General features: G+C 43.7%; 2 long non-coding RNA genes across 4 annotated transcripts in view; both read right to left on the bottom strand.

Annotated features, from left to right (window-relative positions):
* Positions 1 to 12,544, bottom strand: part of LOC145503973 (uncharacterized) — a 203,194-nt gene that overhangs the window by 139,348 nt on the left and 51,302 nt on the right. The gene's annotated exons all lie outside the window — the stretch shown is intronic.
* Positions 1,170 to 5,184, bottom strand: LOC145503974 (uncharacterized). Its single transcript, XR_014051970.1, has 3 exons — positions 4,984 to 5,184; positions 2,228 to 2,353; positions 1,170 to 1,455 (listed from the first exon to the last, which is right to left on the bottom strand). It is a non-coding gene; the product is annotated as an uncharacterized LOC145503974 (long non-coding RNA).

A 12,544-nucleotide genomic window follows, 5' to 3' on the forward strand; every position in this document is an offset into this window, starting at 1 on the left:
AAGACAGATCAGAACCTGCCTTTATAGAACTGAAATCTGGAGGGGCAGGTGAGAGTGATAGTGAACTAATAAGTGAACAAGCAGCATAATTGTAGAGGGAATGGGGTCTCGCAGGACAGGTGGTCAGAGAGACTCCCTGACTTGGGGACATTTGGGCTGAGACCTAGATATACATCTTGTATATACCATTCAGGGCAGTAGGGGGGTTTTGATATGATCATCATGGTCTACTGATAAGTTAACTTTGAAATGTGTGAAACAGTAGGACACAGTCATTTTAAATTATTCTTGTGTGTCTGCTAAGCTTAAACACGAAGACAGATGGGAATTTCTGGAAGGTAACTCCTAATGGCCTCTTTGGCCAGGTCCACAAGAGCATGGAGATGTCCTACCAAGAGCTGGGAAAGAGAGTGCAATCCAGCAGAAGGGACGTGCTGATGTTTAGTCATTTTAAGGAATATTTAGCTGCCAATTCCAGGGGCTCCAATGTGAAGGGTGGGTTTAAAAAATCTGGGCATCTGTGGTCTGTAATGAACTGTCCAGCATCCACTACACTTGGTGAGTGAAGCCTAGTCACGCAGAAGTAGACAAGAGGTGTTGGGAAGGCCAAGCAGACTGACCCCATCCTCACCCTTGTCTTCAGAACCTGGCACAGAGAAGCCCAAAAAAACCCTTGTGGCATGAAACAGTGAATGGATGACTGATGTGCAGAGAGAGGGAGAGGGGCAGCTGAGAAGACAGAAGTCTGCAGTAGCAAGCTCAAGGTTGGTGATGGTTCAGGGCCATCATCTCTAGGCCATGATCAGAGAGGGGGTGGGAAGAGACTTCCCAACATCTCCCAGTATTTTTCTCAAGTGTCAACTTGCCAGTACTGATTCGATAGAGGGCTTCCAGAGAGAGAAGAAAAGGCAGGGCAGACCAGACTGAGTAATAAGTGATTCAAGTTCAACACACTTCTTCTAGAAGCTGTCATAATGAGCTGTGTGGTTATGACATGGTTTCTCTGTGGTCCTAGAGAAATGAATCTCAAACGTTATTTGGTCTCCTTTACATTGAGATTTAAACAGAACTATGGAGATGGGGGAGGACAGAGGAGCCTGGAGGGCTACAGTCCATGGGGTCTCAAAGAGTCAGACATAACTTAGTGGATGAAAAACAACAATAAGCGAACAATCCATTTTTCTTTAATTATGCTTTTAATGAAGGAAAAGGGATAAAGATACACTGAGACTGGCCAGCTAAATAGGAAACCAACCAGACTAGACCATGACCACAGTATGGCAGACACATCAGCACTGGATGTCGGGTCCACGGCAGTTGGAATCAGGCCCCAGGGCCAGCCCTTCCCCTGCACTCGGCTGTGGGCAGCAGGTGGAGGTGCAGCAGAGGGGCTGAGTCCTGTGTCATTTTCAAGCAAGTGTGTCATAAAGTTTCCTGTTTCATCTCCCAGTTATTCTGAAACAAAAACATGCACAAAAACACAGGTCACTGCCGACCGCATTGAGACACAGTCACTCCAGTACATGGAAACCGAAAAGGGAAAGACAGATCGTAAATGCCACGGTAAGATGGGGAATCAAATTTATCAGCATCTATTCAAATAGTGATCATCAACAAAAACTGCAGTGGGGATGGGGGTGGGCGGGGCATCTGTTCAAAAATAATTCAGAAAGAAGCTGTAAAGGCAGATGTTCCCAGAAGCCCACTGCCTGTTTACTAAAAAGGTGAAGTCAATTCTGCCCCCTCTGGGTCCAGGTCTAAGTCTGGAGGACACCATGGCACCTCCCCTATGTGCCCTTGCTGGTCTAGCTGAAGTCAGATAGGACTCCCTGAACAACCCTGGTGTTGGCCCAGGTGATATTCTGAGAGCCTCTCCTCAGGGGTCCAAAGAGACTTAAAAGAAGTCACCATGGAATTGTAGTTGGATGAAGGTGGATGAGGAGGATGGTGTCTGAACTTCTGGTCCCCTCTCCTCTTCCCATTCAAGAGAGCTGGTTTCCCAGGGACCTCACAGCAGTATAAGCACACAAGCTTGTACCGAGCAGCCTCAGCAAGGTAGGGGGAAGGAGAGATGGTAAGAGGGAGGATCTTGTCCAAGCAAAGACCCTGAAGGACAGCACAAGGCTGAAAACAACTCCAGAGACTACGATTCTATTGAAAACTGCTTTGTCCACTTGAGGCTGGTGTGGTTTGGCTCCCAAGCAGCACACTGTTTGCGGAAACTCACCCTTAATTCTCCCAAACAAGTGAAGGGACAGGTCCAGAGGCAGACAGAGGGATGGTTTGATTCATGAATACAAACGGTCCAACCTCTCCCCAAAATGGGCTTTGCACTTAAATCTGCTGCTCAGACCTTGGGGGAGGAAGAGAGAACTGGAGACAGCACTGTCATGGGAGCAAAGTCAAATCCACACCTGCCCACTCTTCCCCACCGCATTCTCTGACCAGCCACCACTGATGGTCAGAGAAGGGATGCAGTCTGCCCAGGAATGTTCAGAACTTTCTTGCGTACCCTGTCATCCCTTCCACATGCCATCTTCCCTGGATGCGACCCTGAATTCACTCGGAAAGCTGGCTGCCCGGGCCCCTCTCCCTTTCCTGACTTTTGTTAATGGCACTAAACTTTCTGCAAAAAAGGTTGGGAGCAGGGGTCGCTGCATAATTTTGGAAAAGCTCCATCCTTCTGGAAGAGATTCATTCACAATGCACAGTAACATGCAGAAGACCCTGAGAAGTTAGGAAATAAAGGAAGCCATTTAAATTAATTTCTTGTGTGCTTCCCAAACATATCTGGAGTGGAACCCCTCTTATACTGGAACCTCTGCCGACAGGGTTCCACTGGGCAACAGAGAGCAGAGCTTCACTTAGACTGAGTCCTTGCTGTCCTGACACTCACAGGGCAGTTGTGACAGTCTGTTTATTTCCTGGAACTCTGTATTGCTTTTCCTCAGTATTTTCCCTCTAAGGTCCCCCACATATGAGTTCTCTGAATCACACAAACTCCTGCAACCTTTTTTTTTTTTTCTCTCATAGTGACCTTTCTGAGTGATGATGAACCTGGCTGTGTGCTTGCTAACATCCTGGGGAGAATGCTGCCCACCAGAGCCTGTTGGGAACACCAGTTGCCTAATGTGTGTTCAATGAGCTAGCATTTTCTAATGTGACTTAATATCTGAATCTGGGCCCAAGATTTTATATGCAGTGCTTTCCTGGGTGGGCAAAGAGAAACAGGAACTAAGACACAGATCAGTGGCTGACATGGGTGGAAGAGGCAACCTGGTTCCTCTAGTTTGAAACAGAGAGGCAGCTAAGGAACCTATGCTCCTCTCCAGTTCTGAGTGGGAAGGGAAAACCAAAGTGCAAGAGCCCAGGCAGGATTTGGTATGCATCACTTGACCATGTGGACTTGGACCAAAATAACAATGGGGGTGGGGGTGGGGGGAGGTGTCATCTGGTCACCTACATTTTACAGATACACAGAGTGAGGAAGTTGGCAGTCTTTTTAGGGTCACTCTGGAAAAGAAATTGCTGGGAATGAGACCTGGGTCTCTCCTACCTTCATCCCTAGATTCTGAATTCTAGCTTTCCACTGTAAAAGCTGATCTAGCTGGTGTGGGAGTTTTTGCATGCATAAGTCAAATCCTGAGTGACTCCACATTGACCGGGCTGTCGAGTTATCATTGAAGAAACTCAAGATTTTACATCCAGGGACTCTAAAAGGTTTGCCCCTCATTCAGAGCTGACCACACAAATGGCTTCCCATATGCCAGCATACACTGGGATGGGGCAGAGACCGTCAGCACTTCTGTTGCATTGGGATATTCCTAGAGAAACTTCTGGTCAGATGTTACTCCCTTATTCTTACTCCCAGCTTGACTGAGCTGTGTTCTTCCTGCAGGTCTCTAGCATTCAGGGGACCCCCATGTGCTCTCCCCACTGTGGATACCCAGGTCCACTTTTCCTCAAATCTGTACATCACACTGTGAATATGAGTCCTCATCAGGGACCTGAGATGCAGCCCAGGAAATTCCCTGGATGCTCCCCAAGCCAGGTCCCATCCTTTCAGCTCCTTATGGCAGAGTAGAGTCTTCAGCCTGGGAAACTGAGAAGTGGAGAAAGACAGAGCTCAGATATCCACCCCCTGACTGGATGGGTCACAGGTCAGGGCATTTCCCCTCAATTCCATCCAAGCTTCTACTTCCCAGGTGGTAGGAATAGAGCAGGAATACTGAAGTGGGTTGCCATTTCTCTCCTCCAGGGGATCTTCTCAACCTAGGGATCAAACCCGCATCTCCTGCATCTCATTCATTGGCAGGCCGATTCATTACCGTTGAGCCAGCAGAGAGAGTGGGACAGGACTTAGCGACTAAACAATAACAACAAGTACCAGGGCAGGGGAATGGGGAAGCAAAGAGTACACACTTCAATTTGCTGTAACACCCTTGACAGTGCCGAAACCCCAGCGCCAAAACACCAGACCAGAGCCCCCAGCCACACACGTGCAAAACACACACTCGAGCCATCGAGGGCTCCATCAGCTCCTGGGAAAACGATGGGCCAGGCCCTCACATCCTGTTCATGTTGATTCATATCGGATTCGGATGGGGTTGGAAGCCAACTTTTTTGAGCTTTTGAAACTGTTGCTGGGAGGGTGTGGCAAGCTTGGCAGTGCCAAGGTGCACACTCTCAGAAAATGAAAACCTAGAGGACACTCTCAGCAGACATCATTGTTTCTTGCAGACTAATTTTAAGGATAAGTGATATGGATCCCCTGTGTCAATGATTCAGCTTTTGTGCTACAAGAGATGTCAGGTCAGGGGAAAGAGGAGCCACCCTTGAGAGGCCCCCTCCCCTTGTTTCTGGGGAGGGCCCCGTTTGTAGAACAAAAGCCACATAACCCCGAGCAGACATAGAACCTTTTCTGAGGGGACCTCCCCGAGAAGCAGTTTTTGCGAAGTGTTCCATGCATCATTACAGACCTACCCATGGTTCAAGAAGTCTCAGCCTTTAACAAAGCCATCAGCAGAGTGCGAGCCTGTCCCAGGGCTGCCCCAAACACAAGCAGCATCCTGTAGTCCGTTGATTGTTGAGCTCATCCCATCCCATCCCAGATACTAGTCTGGATGTGTGCTTTCTGAAAGCATCTGCCATCTCAGATTGCTGCTGCAGGAGCATCTTTCTCACCTGGGAGGCAGGGAAAGTTCAGCCACCAGCTGGTACCTGGTAGCACTCAGCCTCCCGTCCAGCATCCTGATCATGATGCTCCTCCACCTTCTAGGATGAACAGGAGTTCATGGGTGATTCACCCTGAGCCTCGAGGATCTTGGAAATTTGCTCACCTTTTGGTACCAACAGGGATCCACAAAATACCTCCCTCTGTTAATACTAAAGGTTTCCACAAATGGAGACAAGGTGGGCAACCCAAGGACTGGGCCTTACTCAATTATTTCCTGGTCTAGTCAGTACCACCCCTCTCCCCTTGGTCACCTTCTCTATCCATAAAAAAAAAATCCTCTTTTCAGAGAATTAAACCTCAAAAACATTTTAGCATTTTAGCATAAACATCAAAAACATTTTAGTCTGGTTGACATTGTAAAAGGTCAAAGTTACAGGTAACCTTGCTATCCTGTTACTAAGGGATGAAAAAGTATTTGTGAAAGGCTGGTTTTACCTCTAAAGTTGGATTAAAGCACATGAAGGGAATCTCAGTGTTAAAGGGGAAAATAGAGACAATCTTTAGGCCTTTAGGTTTTCCAATCACCCTTGGCCCATGGCCCTAACTAATGGTCCTCAACATGGACCTCTGGACCAACAGTATCATCTGAGAATTTTCATAAATGCAGATTTTCAGGGTGTGCCCTAGACCTTCTAAATCAGAAACTCTGGCAATGGGACCCAGGGATGTCTCTTTTCACAAGTCCCCAGGTAATTGTGACGCACACCCGAGTGTCACCAGTGGCGAGTGATACCCGGGCCGTGGGCTCACGACTATGACCATTACCATGGCAGATCAGCTGTCTCCTGATGCTCTGTTTGGTCAGCTGTCCCCAGGCTCCTCATTGGATGCCTCTGCCCTGAGATGCCACAGTGGGAGGAAAGACCCGGCAGCCCTGAAGCATCTGAGCCTGGCAGCACGGTCTGGGGGTGACCTGGGAAGAAATGCTGGCACAACTCATTCCTAAGTCCTCTTTCCCAGACGCTGTGCATCTGCAGAGCGTGGGACTGAGCACCGTGGGATTCTACCCCTGTACCCGGGAATCCCCCACCACATCACATCTCTTTCCTGGCCAAGCCCTCTCCTCCCACACAGAGCCTTCCCCTCCCCCATGCCCTCTGCCTGGGGAGAATCCTTGAGCCATGATGTCTATTGGTATTTCTCTCAAATAGGAGACGAGAAAATGTCTTTACCTGACTCCACCCTGAGAGGAGAGGGGAGCACAGACCCCCTCTGCGTTGGAGCCTCACTCACACCCAAGGGTGCACAGGTAGGGGCTGACGGCTGAGGGCTCACAACCGGATAGGTAGCTGGCAACACATGACCAGGTCAAAAAAAAAGTTTAAAAAAATAGTTTGTTTATCATTTTAAAAAAACTAACCTCATACAGGAAGTATGAGAAGAAGAAGAAGAAGAAGAAGAAAAACACAGCCCCAGGCTATGACAATGAAAGTGGCAGCCTTGGATACAAACCAAGGGAAGGCTCTGCAGTTTCCATCCCCACTTTGCAGGGGTGGTGGGAACAGGTAGGGTAGGGCATCGGGCAAGGGTGGGGACTAACCAAGAGTGGGGATGCAGGAAAGAAAGGGACTGTGAGTCACGAGGCATAGCCTTGCCACACACGGGCGAGGGTGGCGCCCCGTCCAGGGCCCTTCAGGTAGGTATGGCTGTCCCAGCCCGACATGGAGAAGAAGACACCTAAAATGGAACTGCCCTCCAAGAGCATCCCCTGCTCCCGCCCCTGCTGTCCCATGTTCTGCCCTTTGTGTGTTTCAGGTCAAGCCCAGATCATGCTCACCGCACCCACGCTCCTTCCAGAGCAGCTAGGCAGACCCCACCATCCCAGGCCTTCTATCCAAGCCGGTGGCTGGGCACACCTTCAGGACCACAAACCCAAACTGGCCAGCCTTGTTTTGGTTTGAAGGACCTGGACACGAGGCCACCCAAGGCAGACAGGAGTCAAGTAGGACCCCTAAACCAGGGCCATCTGCCCTCCCTGAAATGTGGCTCAAATGGATTTTTTTTTTAATGGGGGCCAGGAGCTCACAATGTCCACCCAAGAATTCAAATGAGGAAAAACAATAAGACTCAAGAACATTTCCTCTTTCATAGCACGAACTAGTAAGAGGATAGGAAACAGGAATCTTCCCTCCTCATCATAAAAAAAGAAAAAAAAATACAAACGCTCTCAATGTGCCCACACTGGAAAGATACCAACGAAATGACTCCAAGTCATGACTATTGCTGTCAAAGAAAGCCATTTAAAAAAGAAAGAAAGAAAGAAAGAAAAAGAAAAAAAAAAACTCTGCACACCCAAAAATCTCAAAATAGAACCAAAACCTGCAAATCATACTCAGGCGTCTATTGTGAACCTATGTTTTAGCATGCTCTTGAAAAGGTTAATAATTTTCCTACCGAAACTGAATGTGGGTTGTGAAAGAACATTAAAATGAAGAAAATTTCCCCGTGGCTGCTATTTTATTATCACCAAAGCCATCAAGTTTCAGTTTGAGTTATTTGTATTTATTTGTGAAAACAAAGATTAGATAAGTAGAAACATAAACCTCATCCTAATTATTGCCCTGGAGTATCTGATTTTTCAGACAAAAAAAAAGAAAAAAGAAAGAGCATCAGACACACACTCAAGGCATGAGAATTCAAAACAACCGAGAGGAGAGAGACGGTCCTGTTATCTCATCCTATCACTTGAAAAAATGTATTGTCTCATGTCAAACATTAATATTTGTTTACAGTCTGTAACAACCACACGAGAGGCAATGGGTACTTTGAGTTGTTAAAACTTTGGTCCACTGTAGGCTCAGGTAGAGAACTTTTTTTTTTAAGCTGCAAACTTTCATGTTTTTGTTTTACACTTGCAGAAATGCAGTCCCAGCCATATATTTCCATGTTGAAGTCTTGAAAAAAGGGGAATTCAAGAGTTGCTTGAAAACATCCAGTTCTGAGCCTTGAGATACTTTCCAAGCAGTTGAGCTGGGATGAAACCTGGGGTTGAGATGCAAAGCTGGATTTTAACTCAAATGGGTCTCAGGTACCAGGTAAGCAGCTTCTTTTCTGAAGTTTTCAAAGAAATCCTCTGGATGAAATGGTTAATCAAAATCAGGGGTGAGCAAAAATCTCTCTCCACATTCTGCCGGCACAACATAAACAGCAGAATGAAAAAAATAACATGCAAAAAGACCTGCAGTGGTCTCACATCACCGAACAAACTGTTTTTCTACCTATTTTGTGTTGCTGGCTTTTGTTATCAGCCCAATCGGCAAATTGTGGCCAATTTTGTCATGGTTGAAGCAGACATTTTGTTCCCAAACTGCTTTCAACATTTTAGCTACCAAATAGTTTATGAGAAATTGAAGAAGCCACAATACAAACAGAAAAGGCACCTAATCTTGCTACATTAACCCCTTTTTAAGGTTAAAGTGACACACACACATAAAAGATTAAAAACAAGAATTCTAGCAAATTCAAATTCTGAAATAACCTAAGCAGAATTTCCTGGAAAAAAGAATAATTAATGATTAACCTACTGACTGAATTTTGAAACCAACTACACAACATTCCCCGATTCTGACCACATGACACCACGAAAAGAGCTTTTAATGACACAAGAGGTAATTTTTATTTTACATCCACACACATCAAATACTGTTTGAACCTGCAGAGCCAAATTCTAAAGGAGTCAATTAAATTCTTCTAAAGGCAAAGAATCGGTTAAGCACTTATTTACTACTGAAAATAAATGACACCCACGTAGTTCATCTTATATATTAATATTGAAACCAAAGAGCAGTCTTCTACCACAAATCATTTCATTAAAAAAAAATAATGAACTAGTTAAAATGAAAACACAGGGTTTTACTTGATGAAACATTCAGTATTCAGATCAAAATGAGAGAAAGCTGACCTGGCTTTTCAAAATTTGTTTTTGCTTAATTCCAACAACAAATTGAAGATGAAACAAGGATGAAAGACTCCTTGTTAAAAATCCAAGAAGTATTAGTTGGAAGAAAAGCAGAATTTCAGACAGAAGATTTAAGAAAACTCTTCTCTGTTTGCAATCCTATCTCATATTTGAAGGCACAGCATTATGTACATTTTTAGCCTTTTAAAATATCAGCATGCCCACACACTATCTCAGATTAAACCAAGGAGAAAATGACACATTCTGAAACCATTTTCTAAAGCTCCTTTTCCTGATAACACTCAGGCACTCACAATCAATTTAATGAGTTTCTAAAAAGCCCAAACAACTCTCCATAAAGAGACAAAATTGTTCACAACAGCATGCAGATATTTCTAGATTTTGCAAGCAATACTAAGAGTCCTTTCTATTTACATTTAGAAAAGCTAATGTGTTTTCAACATCTATATCAGAAAGAAATACTACTCAGGGCTTTGGCTAATTAAATTGAGGAACAATTTGAAAAACCCCAAAAGATCCAGTCCAGCAGTCCCCTGATTTCAAACAATTTAAAAATTAGTTCATTCTCCCCTCACCAAGTTCTTTGCACAAATATATGTTCTCCTAATCTATTCCTACTTGAAAATTCTTAAGCTAATAAAGAAAGTAAACATCACCAGAGAGTAAAAAGTCATTTCTTCCTAAAACATAGGGCAGCAAGATAAACAGTGAAAAGAGCTAAAAACAAATAGCACAACTCAGGAAGAACACAGAACACAGACTGATGGACAGAAAACTTAACAGGAGGAATTTTCAGTCCTTAAGGATGAACTCATTCGTGGTGAGTTTCAGGCATTCTCAGGGAGTGATCAGCATAGCTTTGGGGAAACTTGAAGCGAACACAGTATCAATGTAATAACATTTTCTGGTTAGGCTGTTTGACATCAGACCTAACACACGTGATTCAGAATTTACACACTTTATGATTTTATGATCCAGCTCTTTCAATATTATGGGACTGTTCTGATACTTGAGAGCAAGCAGCCTGACTTGCGTAAGGCAACAGCATTTTAGAACAAACCAAAAAACCTTGAATGAACCCTATGATGAAAGATGACAGGGAAGAAGAAGGTTATGGTAATCACCTGAATTTGTTACTTTCAGACATTTTCTGTATGAGTCTCTTACCCTAGAATATCTGCCCTCACCCTTAACCAGCATAATCGAATATTCACATTCAGAAAAACCCTGACCTTAGCCAATACTTGCCACTCTTAAACCACATATCTCCCCTTCCCCCGACATAAGACTTGGGAAATGAGGGTGATTTTAGTCATCTGGAAAGAGTGAAACATGACATTGGTCTTTAAGCACTTTCTTCAGAACCGTTGTCATTTAAACTCCTTTACCACAAGTAAAAAAGGCCGTGCTCACGGAACAAATTCAAGTTCACCCTCAGTTGTATCTGTAACCTGGGAATTTCTCATGAGCAGGGTGGCACAGGACAAAAGCTTTCATGGAAGAAAGATTCAAAGCACTTAAAAAAAAAACTCCCACTTTTTTGGCAAGTGTAAAAATCAAAAGGTAAACTCTACCATATGAAAATTTCATGTTCTCAGCACAATTACTTCACTAACAACTAGCTAACTTCTTCTTCTTCTTCTTTTTTTTTTTTCACAAAATGCATGTGTTAACACCAAGGTTTTGAAATACCATTGTTATATTTGGAGGTATTCCTAGGTGTAAGTAAGGGTTTTCTCCCCCATTTTTTAGATATACATTTTTACTGAGAGTCAATCTGTTGTGTATGAAATAACAACAATTTTGTTAGAGCAATCTGGCTTTAAAAGTTAGGACAGATTCTACTGTAAAATTAAAATTAGAAACCAAACCTTTTTTTTTCTTGAAAGCAAGAAATAATTTTCCAGAATCTAGAAATAACTGCCTCTGGAAAAAAGAAAATAAAAATGCCAGACAGAAAAGGGTGAAAAAAAGCTCAGAATCTTTGCCCTGAAAACAAAGGTCTCTCACATTGCATTTTCTGTTTTTCACAAGGAAAAAACCAAATAGCTCTCTAGTCCCCAAATGAAATATGTAACAAGTACTGGAAAAGTGCAATATGTTAAATATTAATCAATCTAAAGGAACACAGGTATTGCAATTATTTTTTTCTTGTTAGTATGAATTCAACCTACTGTGTTGGTGAATTGACAGAGATCAGACCCTGTGTCTATAGCATCAGAAATAGGATGACGTGTGTTGGAAACTCAGGTTTGAGCTAAATGATTCTCCCTCTGACAGGGTCTGTTAGCATCATTAAAAGCATCGTGAATAACCCTGGATCATGAATAGCATAGTATATTTTTGAGTCTAAAAATCCTTCATTGATGTTGGCTTGAAAGCTGTTTAATTAGCTGTAAGATACCAACCAATCTCTTTATCAAAGCCAGCTGAAAACAAAACTGAGAGAAATAGCTTGTGGTTTCACAAAAAATGTATTTACATGAAGTATATTTTAAAGGGAGTTCGATCATTAGGTACAATGTCATCTATGCCGTGCGGTGGATTTGACATTTAAAGATGTCAGAGGTTGTCAGATTTATCTCCAGCCTATACTTAGTTTAGAGGTAACCACTTCTGTGAACAGATCTTGTTTTGTTGATTTCCAGCCTAGAAATCTGCAAAGATTTAACTCTTATTTACTGAACACAGATCCTTTCTGTGTCCTCTCACTTCCTTACTTAAGACTGACTAAAAAGAAAGTGGGGCCAAGGGTGACAAAGTGGAATTGAAGCCCACTTTCACACTGGGTTACAGGGATTGTGACAGAACAAGCAAACCACGGTGAACTGAGCACAGAGGAACAGAGTCATTGACAAGCATGATGTTTCCTAAAATAGAGAGGGCTCCAAACCCTAACCCACTACTTCACGCAGCATGTCTTGGAAGCAACATTCTGATAAGACAAACTGTTCTTCACTCAACACTTAACATTGTCCACTTCGAGGAAAACCCAGAGGGAGACCAGAAGCTTTACCACGATGAAAACTGTCTCAGCCAAAGTCCCCTTGAAGGAGCAGTAAAATATCCCAGAAAAACATCAGCCTTTAAACATCTTCACATCAGGAACATGGTTTGATAGTTTTGTCAGTCTATTTAGTGACCATGTATTCATGCTTTACATTTTATTGAGATGGTTTAGTGAATCACCACCATTGCACTATCACAAGAAATGGGTTTAAAGAATGTATTAGTCACTCATTCACTCTTTTCCAAAGATCACTTTTCATCTTGTCTAATTTGTTGAAAATGAAAATTAAGCTCAAAGACAAATTCAGCTTGAGAGAAGCCGTAGCAGACCCAAGTGAAATTTGCAGCCAACAGCACCCTTGAACCACACAACCTCATGC

This window comes from Giraffa tippelskirchi, chromosome 4, assembly GCF_054371585.1.
Source record: "Giraffa tippelskirchi isolate mGirTip1 chromosome 4, T2T-mGirTip1v1.2.pri, whole genome shotgun sequence".
In the NCBI taxonomy this organism is placed as follows: Eukaryota; Metazoa; Chordata; class Mammalia; order Artiodactyla; family Giraffidae; genus Giraffa; species Giraffa tippelskirchi.